General features: G+C 31.6%; 1 long non-coding RNA gene across 1 annotated transcript in view; it reads right to left on the reverse strand.

Moving 5' to 3' along the window:
• LOC147809998 (uncharacterized) overlaps positions 1-14830 on the reverse strand; it is a 59916-nt gene that overhangs the window by 11456 nt on the left and 33630 nt on the right. Inside the window, exon 2 of the long non-coding RNA XR_015434042.1 lies at positions 1993-2085. This is a non-coding gene — a long non-coding RNA (uncharacterized LOC147809998). The remainder of the gene's footprint in view (positions 1-1992; positions 2086-14830) is intronic.

Raw genomic sequence — 14830 nt, forward strand, 5'->3', positions numbered from 1 at the left:
GGAAAAAGTTTGCTCGATTTTCCCGCCATTTTAAACTAGAACAAAAAAAGCGGAAATAGGACTCATCCTTGAAGTTAAGTAGAGGAAAATGTAAGGAAGGGGAAAATTTTTTCCCCCGTTTACCCAGAGAAACGTCATTTTCTCCGTGACCTTGAAGGCAGGGAAGGGAGGAATGAAATGCATTGCATGCATATCAGTGAACAGAAAAAGAAAAGAGAAAAATATATTTATTTGACATCGACTAATAAAAATAAAATCTTTTTCTTTTGAATAAATTCTCATTCTTTGGAAGTGCGGTATCAATTGCAAGTTTTTCTTGGTGTGGAATCACATCTGCTGTAATTAAAAATCTTGTTTTTATCAACAAGAAAAATAAAATAAAAGGAGAATTGTTTATTAATTTAAACATAGGATTATTTTATGAAGCAGATTACAGTTTTGTTTTTCTGATTCCACTACGTTTGATTTTTTTTCTTTTCGCGATAAATTTCGCACTCAATAAATTAATTCTTTTTATTCATAAATTTTATCATTAGGTTTTTTTTTTTTTTTTTTTTTGAATTCCGTTGATCTTGCCTTGTTCCGGGTTTTAATATTTATGCTAGTGCCTTTTTTAACTATCGTTTCGGTTCGATAATTTTCAAGTGTTTTTATTTAGATTAATAAGTTTTCCTTTTATTTTATCGTTTCTCCCCGTATAATTAGGTATGAAATATATTGCGTTATTTAATCATGGATTTTATTTATATTATTTAATTTAGGAATTGTAATTATTTTTAGAAAATAAATATGAGAATTTTGTATTTTTTAAACTTGATTTTCTAGTCTAAACTTGCAAATTTTTTTATTCTTTTAAATGTTATATTTCTACCATTTTTTTATTTTATTTTTAAAGTTAGGAGTACCTTTTTTTTCTTCTCTTACTTTATGCATTACACTTTTTCCTTGTACTTCGGGTTCGATAAAACATCGATTAACGACACTTTTTGATCGATCCAGAAAACCGGGAAATTCAGATATCCGGGATAGCGATGGTCCCGAGCATCCCGGATAATTGGTTCTCTACTGTACTTTTATAAAAATTCAATAGTTTTGTTACGTCCTGTGAAATATCTTTTCAAATACATACGAATATCCTTCGCAAGGAGATAAATAAGCATCACCCCAATACGGGTGACGTGGTCTGATCAGAAACTATGCTGTTACCTGAATATGGGTGATGCGGCAGTCTACGTATTAATCAAATAAGTTTAAAGTAGGGTTTCTTGATACAAATCTCTTGATACAATTATCTTGAACAGTGAATGTGTTAACACTTTTGTACAAAAGTAATTTAGTGCATAATACCTCAATTTCCCATTTAAAAATGTTATGACATGATAAGCATTGATTATTTTTTAAGTTAGATGAAAGAGATAAATCAATATAGTTTTTAAAACTACAAAAATCAACGCTTTAAAGTTTGTTATTGTAATTGCATAAATAAGTGTATGAACCGTGAATTCTTCACCATAAAAATTTGATACTACGTAAGATTTATTGATTATCTTTTCTTAAAGTGACTGCATTCCTAAATAATTTGTAACAAAGTATCCTGCAGGTAAGGTTGTATGATTTAATAGTGTATGTAAGTTAGTGGTTCATAAATTTGAACCATCGAATAGTGTGCATTTTAAAAGATGTTGGATTGAAAATTATATTTTTTTTTCAAAATTAATTTAACCATTCCCAAAATAATGGAAGATTCAAACTCTCTTATGGACAGTTCAGTAATTATATACATAGAATGTTCTGAACACACAAAAATCAGGAACATCATGACAAAAAAGATAAAAATCAGGACTATATATGATCAGAAATATCAAGAATATCAGGGCAACTAAGAACCCTGAGATGTTTCAAACTCTTAATAGTTATAAAAATAGCATATTATTCATTAAAAAGCATTATTTTGTTTGAGACATTAGAAGAAAGAACAAGAAAATATTTGACCTTTCCAGCAACATACACCATTTCAGAATCATGATCATAAAAAGGGAACGCCAGAAGAAGTATCAATGTTCTCAGAGGAGTGTCCAAATTGTTCTGAAAACATAAACATTTTTAGTTTACAACTAAAACATTATTAATGAACTTTTTAAGGTGAAATATTTTATAGGAGGGTAAAGCTGAGGGCTATAGCTTCACCTATTTGGGGTCTAAGATTAATAACAAAAACAACACAAGAAATACACACGAGAATCATGATGGCCAATAAGTGTTTTTATGGTCTAAGAAAATATCTTAAGTCAAGCCTAATAAAAAGAAAAACAAAAGTGTTACTCTATAAATGTATTATACGATTAGTGCTTACATACGCATGTGAGACCTGGACAATGACCCGTGGAGATGAAAATATGATAGCTAGATTTGAGAGAAAAATACTGCGAAGCATTTTTGGTGGAATAAGTAAAAACAATACCTGGTTTAGAAGATCAAACACGGAACTTAACAAAGCATATAAAGAACCTGATGTCATTAAATTTATCAAAATTCAAAGGATTAAATGGGCAGGCCACATTATAAGAATGGAGGATGGCAGGACAACCAAAAAAGTTTTCAGTGCCAGGCCAACAGGTACAAGAAAAAGAGGATGGCCAAACCTAAGATTTTTAGACAGCCTTGAAAAGGACCTACAAGTTTTAAAGATAATAAACTGGAGAACCTTGGCTAAGGGAAGAATGTCTTGGCATAGGCTTGTTGAGAAGGCCAAGGCCCATCCTGGGCTGTCGTGCCAATGAGAAGAAGAAGAAGAAGTCTTGATAGACCATCAGCATTTTTTAATTGAGCACCTGGACAGTGTGTGATATGAATTGTACCTTTGGAGAGCTAAAGCCCACCGTTGCAACATAGCAGATTGGGGTACTGACTTCTGTAAAGATATTAAAGGATTATGATCAGTTATAATGTCAATATTCGCACCAAACACGTAATTTTCGAACTTTTTAATCGACCATACTACAGCATACGCTTCACGTTCAATCGTAGAACAGTTCTGCTGCACTTTGTTCAGTTTTTGGCTAGCAAAACTGATGGGGCAAAGTTGACCGTTATCATCTCTTTGGGATAAGCAAGCACCAACACCATAGGAACTTGCATCACACTGTATAACATACGGTTTTTTAGGATCTGGAGTATAAAAAGAAGGAGCTTCACTCAACTTTTTCTTTAGTTTTTGGAATGATAAGTCCTCTACATTAGTCCAAGGAATAAGCTCTGGAACTTTCTTTTTAGTTAAATCAGTCAGTGGTTTTGCTACCTCAGCATAGTTCTGTATATAATTTCTGTTATAATTAAAGAGACCTAACGCAGTTTTTAAAGCTGACTTGGTTTTAGGTGTTTTGATGATTTCAATAGCACGAAGCTTTTCAGGATCTGGTTCATATCTACCATTTCCTATAATATGACCTAGATACTTGATTTGTGTTTTGGCGAAAACTCATTTCTTGACATTAACGGTGAATTTTAGATCAGTTAATTTAGACAGACCATATCTAATTGCTTAAGATGCGTATTCCAGTCACAAGAAAACATAGCTATATCATCGAGATATGCTTTGCAGAATTCACGATATTCACTTAAAGCACTGTTCATCACTTTCTGAAAAGAAGCTGCTGCGTTGCGGAGACCAAATGGCATTACCTTCCATCTATATTGGGCTTGCTGAGTTTTAAATGAAGTAAGATCACGGCTTTCCTCTTCTAAAAGAATTTCCCAGTACCCTTTTAATACATCTAGGCAGGATATAATTTTAGCATGTCCAATTTGGTTGATGAGGTCTGATGAATTTTCCACTGGGTAATCAAAGGGTTTTGTTACGGCATTTAACTGTCTGAAATCGATGCATAAACGCATACTACCATCCTTCTTTGCCCCGCAAACTACTGGGTACGCAATGTCTGCTTCACTGGGCTCAATAAGACCTAGATTTTCTAATTCCGAAATTTGTTTGTCAACTTCAGTCTTTAAAGATTCGGGGATTTTGTAAATGTAGGGTTTCTTCCTCTCAGCACCTGGTATTAATCGAATTTTATGTTCACCTACATTAGCGACTTGTACTTAACCAGAGAATAATGATGCATGCTTGTGCAAAAGTTCAAGCAACTCGGTTTGTTTACTTTCTTCTAAATGACTAACATCTACCTCAATGTTATCTTTTCCTAACGAAGGTGTTATAATTGGTGTAGGATGAATTTCACCAAATTCAACATCATCTTTAAAAATAACTCCCACGGTTTGGGTTCTAGCATAAAAATGTCCTATTTGTTAGCATGAATATGTCGCACATTGCCATCTGGTAATTTAACCTTATATGAATTAGGATTAACTCGTTCTATTACTTCGCCTGGTCCTGTCCATCTTGCGCATAGTTTATTCGAAGAATCCGGAATGAGTAAATAGACTAATTCACCTTTCTTAAACTCTTTCATTCTTGTACTTCGATTAAAATAATGGGCATAAGAATTTTGTTTCTTAGTTGTAGTCAAAGAAGCGACCTTTTCCAAATTTATTTTTAATTCCTGTAAATAATCTACAGCCGAATTGCTAAGATTTAAGGGTAATGGAATCTCTCCTGGCCACGAAGATTTTAGAACTGACAAAGGGCCTCTAGCTTCGCGTCCATACATAAGTTTAAAAGGAGATATTCCCGTCGTACAATTTGGTACTTCGCGGTACGCAAAAAGTAAATATGGAATATGTTTATCCCAATCGGTAGGATCTGAACGGATAACATGGTGTAACATCTGTTTAAATACCCTATTCCATTTTTCTACTAAACCATTCGAAGCTGGGTAAGATGGAGTGGAAAATCGAGGACTTGCTCCTAACCTATTTTCAAATTCTTTCGTCAATTGCGAAGTAAAATTAGTACCCTGGTCACTACAAATTACTTCTGGAATTCCGGTACGCATGAATATCTCTAAAAGGGCATCGCATGTTGTCTTAGCAGACATTTTTTTTAGTGGGACGACTTCGGGCCATCTAGAATTTTGATCAATTAAACATAAACAATACTTATGTTTTCTACCCGAGGATGGAACAATTTCTCCAATTAAATCTATATTTACCGTGTGAAAAGGATATGGAGCTCTAACGACAGGGGTTATAGGAATTTTATCAGATTTTTGCTCCGGGCTTTTTAATTGACAATTTTCGCAGGTTTTGCAATAATTTTTAACATCTTTTGAAACATTAGGCCAATAAAAAGATAATTTTATGCGTTCCTTAGTTTTTCGTATTCCTAAATGATTCTCATTATGAGCTAATTGAAGAACTTTATCCCTATAAATTTTAGGTAATAATAATTGATATATTGTATCGCCACAAATTTTATCTTTCTGAAATAATATATCATCCCGCAAAAAGAAATTATTCTTTTTCAAACTAGCATCTTTAAAAGAATTCTTTAAAGTTAAACAATCATTCTGCATTTCTCGAAATTTATTAGCCTCCGAATATTCATCACTAGAACTGCATAATTTATTAGTATTCGACATTAAATAAATACCGCACCCTGTATCACTCTCTTCCCTCATCATCGAATTACTACTACAGATGAATCGGTTAATGCCGCTTCGCGGCAGCGCACCGAGATTTATATGATTTCTACCATTCTATCACTTTCTTCCCATTGAGAAAATGAATCCTCTGACCTTGGTGAACTTTTATTCATTTCTTCCCCACGTCTATTGACGGGTCGCATTCTAAAACTAAAGCGTTTTCGATTTTAGCTGAATCATCATTTTGATAAATCAAAGAGCTATAAGCGTCCGGTGTAATTAAACAAGGAATGTTTAATTTATCTGTTAAAGCAAACAAAATATTTGAACTATATAATAGACAATCGTCAGGGTTTTTATAATATACTGGCAATATAGCTAATTTCGCCTCGACTTGTTCTTTAAATGCGGATTGTAAAATTATTTTTCTCTTAGCTTCTATTTCTAAAGACGGAAGTATTCAAAATAGAGATCTCAGCCCCGCTATCGATGATCGCGTCTATTTGTCTACTTGCAATAGAAATGGAGACTTTTTGTAACGGGTACAAATTAATTTCATTTAAAGTTTTAGAACTCAGCAAATGTTTCGAATTTACATTTGTAACAACTGCAGTATTATCACTGGATTTATTCATAGACGTTTGTGTGTTACTTCGCGTTTTATTTTGAATATCATTACTGGCTTTATTTGATTGTTCATAGTATTTATTTCTTCTATTTGGGCAACTGTTAGCCATATATGAGTTATTGGAACAGATATAACATTCGCGTGTGTGGGGGAAAATATTTGTTTTTTCTAGTAAATGGGGGTTTTCTCAAAGGCGGTGGAACATACTTAGTGTTTCCATTCGGATTGCGATTGTTAACCAAATTATCATACAATTCTGAAAAATTTCTACCTTTAGATGTAAACCAATTATCGCACAATTCAGCGATCTGCCTAGGTTTAAGCCAAGTATCTAATTGTTTTATTCTAACATAGCTTCGAGTTTCGTTGCCTAACGCACTTAGTAATCTATCGCTAACTATTAATTCATCCAGCGTTTCAAAATCTTTTACATTTTTAAGTTCACAATAAAAGTCCCAATTGGCCCTTAACCTACTAGCAAATTGCATATGGTTTTCATTTTTTGATCTTTTAGCATTCAGAAAATTTTCTAGGCAGGCTTCTGGGGTAGGTTGAAATTCTTTTAAAATTAAAGCTTTAACTTTTGTATAATATTTTATTTCTTCCGCGTTTGCATAAACTACCAAATGTGTCGCTCGTGCACCTAACAAATTAAATAATATTTCGACTTTAAATTCTTCCGGGACATTTTTTATTACAAATGCTTTTTCAAGAGACGTAAAAAATAAATTCCAAGATTCGGGTTTACTAGGAACGGAAATAGTTAAAGTTTTAACGCTTTCGATTAATGTTTCTAAGTTATTATTATTTGAACAAAAATCATTTCCTACATTTGAGTTAGAGCTATTACTCTCGGTCTGTATTCTAGTTAATTCTAATTGTGCTTTAACAATCTCAAGCCTAGTCTTCTCGAGTTCTAATGCTGCTTCAGTTGTTGTCTTGTTTTGATTCTTTTCCGCATTTAGCAATTCTGCTTCTTTTTTCTCTCATTCAATACGTTCGGAAACTGTAGTAATTAAAAATTCTTTAACAAAATCAAAGTCATTTTTAAATTGATCACTTTTTTCTATCAAATCTTTTAAATTAACAACTTTATATTCCGATTTTACTTCTAAACCTAATTCTTCGGCAGCTACTACCAAATCTTCTTTTTTCATTCCCCTTATGTTAAACATAATTGTTCTATTTATTTCTATTCTCAAAATAATTATAATTTCTTTAAATCACAATTATTCTCCTCTTTAAGAATATCACTTAAAATCAATACTTCTCATAATTCAATTCTTAAAATGTTCTTTATAAACAGAATATGATAAATCTCTGGTCCTCGAAAGGGAGCGTGCTGTAGTATAACGTATATTCTTTCCTCCTTTCCCCTTGTTCACTCAGATACTTCCCCAAAACACAATTGGACAAATAAATGGTAACCAATTAACAACACAAAAGAAACATTTATTAATAATGATAAAAGATGACCAAGACTTCACTTCCGCTCTCCATCAGAGCGTTCTGTCTTTCTTTACAACATGACATCACAACATGGAGGCATGACAGTAACCCTACTAAATGCAGGCAGATTTCGTTCAAGTCTTATACTAAATCCCTTTTTTGATGTCATGAAAAACAGTTTTCAACGCCTGACTGTTAACACCAAAGCAATTGAAGCAGGAAGCAACATGAAAATCTCTACTGTTATCTGAGCCAACAATCAGCTGATCAGCAAGTTTCTCGAAATTTAATATTCTTGAATACAGAGACAATCTAGACTTTGTGGAGAACTTCTGGATGAAACTAATCCATATTTGCGTTACATGGAGAGGAAAACCATGAAATCGTCCAACGGTTCGCTCGATAGCAAGAAGATTCTAATCCATGATCCGTCTACCCCTAAGCATATTTTACGTAAGCACGGTGGTAGCTACTTGTTAAGTTATTATTGAAGCTAGGGATGCTTAACTAATTGTGGTAAAAGGAAAATAATACACCTATGTGGATACTAAAGCAAGCACGCTTTTATTTAAAACCCACCAAAAACTATATGAATCAATAGTTTCACAGGATGCAGTTGTTTTATATTTTTAAAACTTTATTATTTATTTATTTTTTAAAAAATGCACCAGTATTCGTAGAAAGATAGGCTAAAATATTTTAGTATTAAGAAAACCTTTAGAAATGAACTACCGGGAGTGTTATCTTTTACAACTTCTGCGCGAAATTGTATAACTAGACTTTCATTTAAACTATCATCAAACGCATTATGAATCTGTTTAATGTTTCTGTCTGCAGCAAATATTGCAGAACTCCCATCTAAAACAGATAGTTTCTGCGTCACACTAGAGAAAAATAAATGGAGATCTATTAATAATGACGAAACGTTCATTCAGCTAGCCTTAAAGTAATAAAAAGAGTTGTTCAACTAAAGTTCATTCTAATATCCGATTAAATATACGCAGACTGAATATGATATTCACCTGGCAATTTTGCATGAATGTAATTCGATATTTTTCAAAATCAATTAAGGCAAATAAGTAGTCGTAATTGATTTTGTATTCATATTTCATCGTCATTTTATTCGTGATTCATATTATATATTAGCGATTCATATTTTATTCGTGATTCATAGATATTATATTATATATTTTTAACTTGCATACCTCCTATAGCAAGTCATATTCTGTATTGCAATTCATATTAAAATCCAATTTTCCATAAATTAAAATGCTTGTTTCACTTCAATACTTTAAAAAAGTAGAAATCACGTGATCAGGAGCCGGGATTTCTCAGAGCGTCCAATGAGGTGAACAGGGTTAGCAGCGATGCCTGGTCGATACGAATACCACATCCGGCTTGCACCGACCACAATGCTCACGTGACATATCCTCAATGGATCAGGAGTCCCCTTGCAGTCAAGCTAACCGTGGGAGATTCTGGGGGTCTTCATGTAACACAAATGCGGGTTAGTTCCATAATCTAAAAGTCCTCCACGAAGGCAAATTTCGCCCAATACTTGATCCAGAAGTTCCCTTGTCTTCTGGATTGGGTTCAAAATGACAAGATTACGGAGTTAAGCAGTAGCAGTCGTAAACCCAAAAAATGGGTCGGCTGTTCAACGACGGACATAAAATAAAATAAAACTTGTAATCGGATATAAAACATACATTTAGTGCATTCATCAGATTCAAAAATGGTTCTAAGAATTAAAGTTTTGACTGCATGTGAGTACAAAAAAAAAAATTTCTTCATACATGACTGCCAACACAGATAGAACGAAATCCTGATGATATAAATCAAAATGATATAAATTTCATGATAATTGTTGCAAAATACACTAAATATTTCGCTCAATTTTAGGGATTTTTATAGTCATGAAACTGCCATATTTTCCAGTTATGATTTCACATTCAATGATCTTGAAATGTTTGTTTATTCATCTTTTTGAATAGTAGAAGGCATTTAATTCAAATATAGTTAACTGAATTTTGTTAATGAGACTCGCTTCATTATGTATTAGTGACACTTATTTAAATATTCAAGCAAACAGTCATCTCAATATAGGGATTTTTTTCAAGGTAACTTACTCAATGTTAGAGAATTTTCTAAAATGTACAAAAACTAGGAGAATTACTATTAAACCAGTAGACCAGGAGAAACTGGCAAAATACAGTAGCTATGTTTATATTATTTAATTATATTATTATATTAGTCGGCTGCTATATTATTTAAATTTTTAAAATTTTTTTAGCTGCATTCTAATACATATTCAAAATTTTTAATCGCGCCTCACGTTTCCAAATCAAATCGTCACTTGACTTCATTAAAACACCCAAATCTTTCAACAAAAAATAAGCACCTTTTTAACTACTTCTTAGGCACACAAAAATATTTTTAAGCACTACATGCATTAACAAAATGCAAAATAATTTTCAATGACTTAACATGACCTTGATAAAATAACCAGTTTCTGAAAAAGAACCATTTTCTTGATTATATTAGCCATTATAAAAAGATGACATTTTTCGCTTCGATATCAGAGGGTGGAAAATAGAGCTCGAGAATATCTTTTGCAAAATGCAGCAGAGTTGCACATGAGAGTGCAATAATCTCTCAGAACTTAGCTCAGTGGACGCACATGCGCAAAGATTTCATCAAACCTGTAAAATGATAAGCTACGGAACGATTGTACTCAGAAATTGATTGTGGTCGAGGGAATTTTGAAAACGTTGAATAGAACAATGTGAAAAAGTAAGCTTTTGCATAATACGTGGCAAAAATTGACATGATTATAAACACAAAAAAATCTCATTTTCGAAGAGGGAAACTTAAGCACTTTTTAAAAACACCCAATGAAAAAAAGCACCTTTAAGGACTTTTCAGAAACGAAAATGGAAAATAAGCATCTTTAAGCACTTTTAAAATACGCTACGCACCATGCACTTCCTTTTATACAGTTACATTTTCTTCTTTAGAAATGTAACATCAAAATCAAATTAATATAAAACAAAAATACATATTGTGTGTTGCTAGATCTGCCCCCCCCCCATTATTTCAGACTATTTAAACAGCTAAATTAATTCAAGTTGAGAGTTTGTTAATTTTAGAAACAAATAATTAAACTTAAAAGGAAATAATGTTTTCAAAATTTGGTAATATATTTAGCTACTTTCAATCTATACGCTTTAATAAATAATGATATTTAATCAACACTAATTTAGCTTGTGAGCATTATAAAAAATTTTTTTTTAAAAATTAGAATTTTTTGTGCAAAAATTATTTTTAACTTTTTTATTAAATTATACTTTTCTTTTATTACAGGCCACGAAAATTAGGCAACCATTTCTGTAATGTGTGCTTTAAAATCATCGAACTAAACTTTCTATTATTAACTTTAAAAAATAATGATAAACTTTATATATATATTTTTTTAGTTTCTATTTCTTTGCTATGGCAGATGAAATTTCTTTGCAGGGGTAATTATGCCTCGTGGTTTACTGTTTCACTAATCAACTAATCAGGTTGCATCTACATTTAAGACAACCGAAACTTCCATATGTGTAATTTCTCGCCTTCGAATCCTTTTACGTTTTGATTGGTTATGAAAATTGCAATTTTTGTCGCCAAATGGTCGCCAATATCGAATAAATGAATATATTTTTTTTCGATTTCTTATCACTTGGAATATTAGATTTACGAATCGCAGTTTGTCCAAAGAATTTAACATTTTGCTACTTTTTAGGCTAAAAGATAATTTTAAAATTTTATTAAAGTTTTACTGAACTTGTTTCCTAAATCTTTATTAAGGTATGTAAATCACTACAGTTATACTAATTTCAATTTAATTCGGAATTTGTAAAACAGTGCTTAATTTTCTATCTTTTAAAAATAGATTTTTTCTGTCGATTGTCTAAATTACAAAAAAATGATTTTCGCATTTTCTCTGCAATATTTTAGTCATTATATAATGGTTACGATTATTTAAATATTGTATATGTATATTGTTTATTGAATATTGTATGATTACTTAATAATTTATAGATTTTATGTTTTTAAATTAAGAACTTCAAATGATAGAAAAAAAATTTTCTTACTGCAGATCCTAATTATGATTTTTTTTTTTTTTTTGAAAAACGATTAAAAATATTTTCGAGTGTTTTATATATATATATATATATATAAATATAATGTTTGAAATAAAATTAAGAAATTTCTTTAAAAATTTAGTAATTCCAAAACATGATTGTGATCATAAAATTAAATTTCCAGTTAAGTTCGTAGTTTGTATTCAGTTCAATCCCAATTATCGTTTTACTTTTATCCAACTCTTTATTTAATCTACTTCTGAAGCAACAAGTTTGTGTTATAGCTAATTCTAAGTGATTACTGTACAGTTAGTAATTATTTTGCAACTTCAGCAGCAAACAAGTATAATTAAAACTCATAAACTTGTGCTAGACAAGGAATCTTCATTTTACTACAAGTAATTTGACTAAATAGCGCATTACCCCCATGAAAATACCTACTTGCGAAAATAAAATGTTATTAGTACATTAGTTTTAAAATACGTTAAAAATTCTTGAGACAAGTTCGCATTTTGTTGGCAATTTGTATTTTACTTTCAGCTGCATTTACTCCAATACTTGCTAAATCAAACACGAAAAATTTTACTTATTTCAGAACTCGTTTTAGCAACTCATTTTCATGTAGATTGGTTGAAATGTTTAATTATGTAATTAAGTTTGAAAGCGAAAATCGTCTTTTGGTTTTTACAAAAAAGAAAAAAATTTATTGCTAAGGTCTTTTTCGTAACAAAAAAACAAGTTTAACTTGAAGGTAAATAAATTTTGTTTTATCCGTGTCCTAAATCTGTTAATTACAAATTCGTTCTATACATTTCGTACCGAACCATATGGTTTTAAGTTCGGTTTCAGTTCTTTAAGTCAGTGGTCTGTTTAGAAGAAATTTGATCCATTAACGGACCCTTCACAAAATGTCTTTTCATAAAAACGGACCCTTCACAAAATAATTTATCTTTTAATCGGACCCAGTGCCCTAGACTATCCCGGCCCTCTTATTCATTATTTTTAAAGTTTTCAATAAAATGGTCGGGGGGGGGGGATAGCCTGGTTGGAATAACGTTTGCAAAAACGTAAGAAAATAACAGCCAAGCAAGAATTTAGAAATTCGTATTTTCAGAATCGCACCTTTTTTTCCTTTAAGTTGAATCTCGTGAAAAACACGCTAATAGGAAATTACAATGAATGTGTTTAACATGAAAGCAGTGAATTTTAAAAAACACTTTTTCCCGAAAAGAATGCAAGTTGTAAATATAATTATTGTTTACTCTATTATTGTTACCCTATTACTCTATTATTATTATAATTACTCTAATTATTGTGTCAACAATCTAAATTTGGATAAGTTTGACAAAATTAACAGTTAGTTTAGCAATTCTGAAGACTTAACCCCTTCCTTCTCGCTCCCGTGAAAATGACGGGGTGAGTTTTCGCCCGCTATTTCTCGCTCCCGTGATATTGTCGGGCTGGAGTGTTCAGTAGTAACGCTCCAATAAGAATAAAAGTAATTAATTTCTTTTGTCCGGAAAAAATTGTATTTCTCACTTTACACACCTGATGGCAACAACAGGATATTTTTAAGGTAATTGCAGATAGTTAGTTTATTTTAAACTAGTTGCAGCACTAATCAAATACGTAATACAAATACAAAAGCGAAAAAATGGACACTTTTATGACCGATTTCTTGAAAATTAACCGATCGTTAAGGGGTTAAGTGATGTTTTCAATTATACTAGCCTTATGGTATATTTGTTCCATATACTAACTCGTGGGTGTTGGTATAAGTAGGTGAATTGAATATCGCTCTAAGGGGTAGAAGGGTCGTTGATTAAGAATTTGGCAATTCACCCATTTTCTCAAATGTCAACTAGTTTCATCTTTCAAAAAAAAGAGAATTTGTTTCATTGAATTTCTATCACTCAAAAGAATAAAATCATTTTTTTTTTCGTTTTTGAAGGGGAAAAAAATCGCATTTTTCTTAATGTAAGGGAAATATTATTTTAAGATTACGCAAAAAGTTTTTTTTTTTATTTAAATTGTATTAACAGCATTCATTTCTACTAATATTTGCAGTCTTATTCAATATTTCTTTTTACGAAATAATGGTTATATGAATAATGGCTTTTTATGAACTATGGTATAATTTTTTCTAAGAATTTATTTTATATCCGTCGTTGAACCAGTTTTCGGTTTTATGACTACTAATGTTCAATTCCGTAGCCTTATACTTTTGAACAAATGCAGTAGACAAGGAAACTTCTGGATCAGTACTCCCAGAGATTTGTTAATGGACTTTGTGACCCGACAGATTTAAAGTGCATCAGTCACTATTCACTGATTTCGTTAAGAAATCAGTGAATAGTGACTGATGCACTATAGTGACTGAATAGTAACTGATGACCCATTGTGTGACACGGGAGTCTTCGGGGATCGAACACACGACCTCTTAGACATGTGCCACCGCTCTTCCGACCAGGTCATTCCGGCCCTCAAAATACACCTATAATTTGAAGATTATTTCAAAAATAAAAATGCAGGCGATTCTTAATCTTCTTAATTACTTTGGCAATCTGCCAGATGTTGCTTTAAAACTTTAAATGGAAAGAAAACAATTTTTTTTCCTACAGAAATTTACACAGTTTACAATTACAATTAATTGGTGTTCTAAATCAATGTCGTGTTTCGATGGTATTTTCGGCAGTTGTTGATATTGATTTTCACGTGGTTTTTAAATATCCCGATGCAGGGTTCCCTTTAAAAGTTTTTAAAAACTGCTTAATTTTTATTTTGGAAAATATGGACCCTTAAAAGTGCTTAATTTTGGTTCAAGATTTTAAAAATCCTTCATTTTTCAGCATCACTATGATTGATAGGAGCAATTTTTTAGTTCAATTTTTTAAACCAAAATGTCGTTCTTTTATCACTCAGAATTAGACCATGCATTAAGGGTAAAATATTTTAGGGAAACAAAAATTAATGTTTGTGGGGGGGTACAGGCAAGGGGAAGAAAGCATGTTCCTTCAATTAGTATTTTGGTTCCTTCATTAATATATTCTGTCCTTTACCTCGAATGATACTCTATGAGGAGAGTG

This window comes from Parasteatoda tepidariorum, chromosome 5, assembly GCF_982258835.1.
Source record: "Parasteatoda tepidariorum strain Cologne lab strain chromosome 5, Ptep-v5.0, whole genome shotgun sequence".
Taxonomy (NCBI): domain Eukaryota; kingdom Metazoa; phylum Arthropoda; class Arachnida; order Araneae; family Theridiidae; genus Parasteatoda; species Parasteatoda tepidariorum.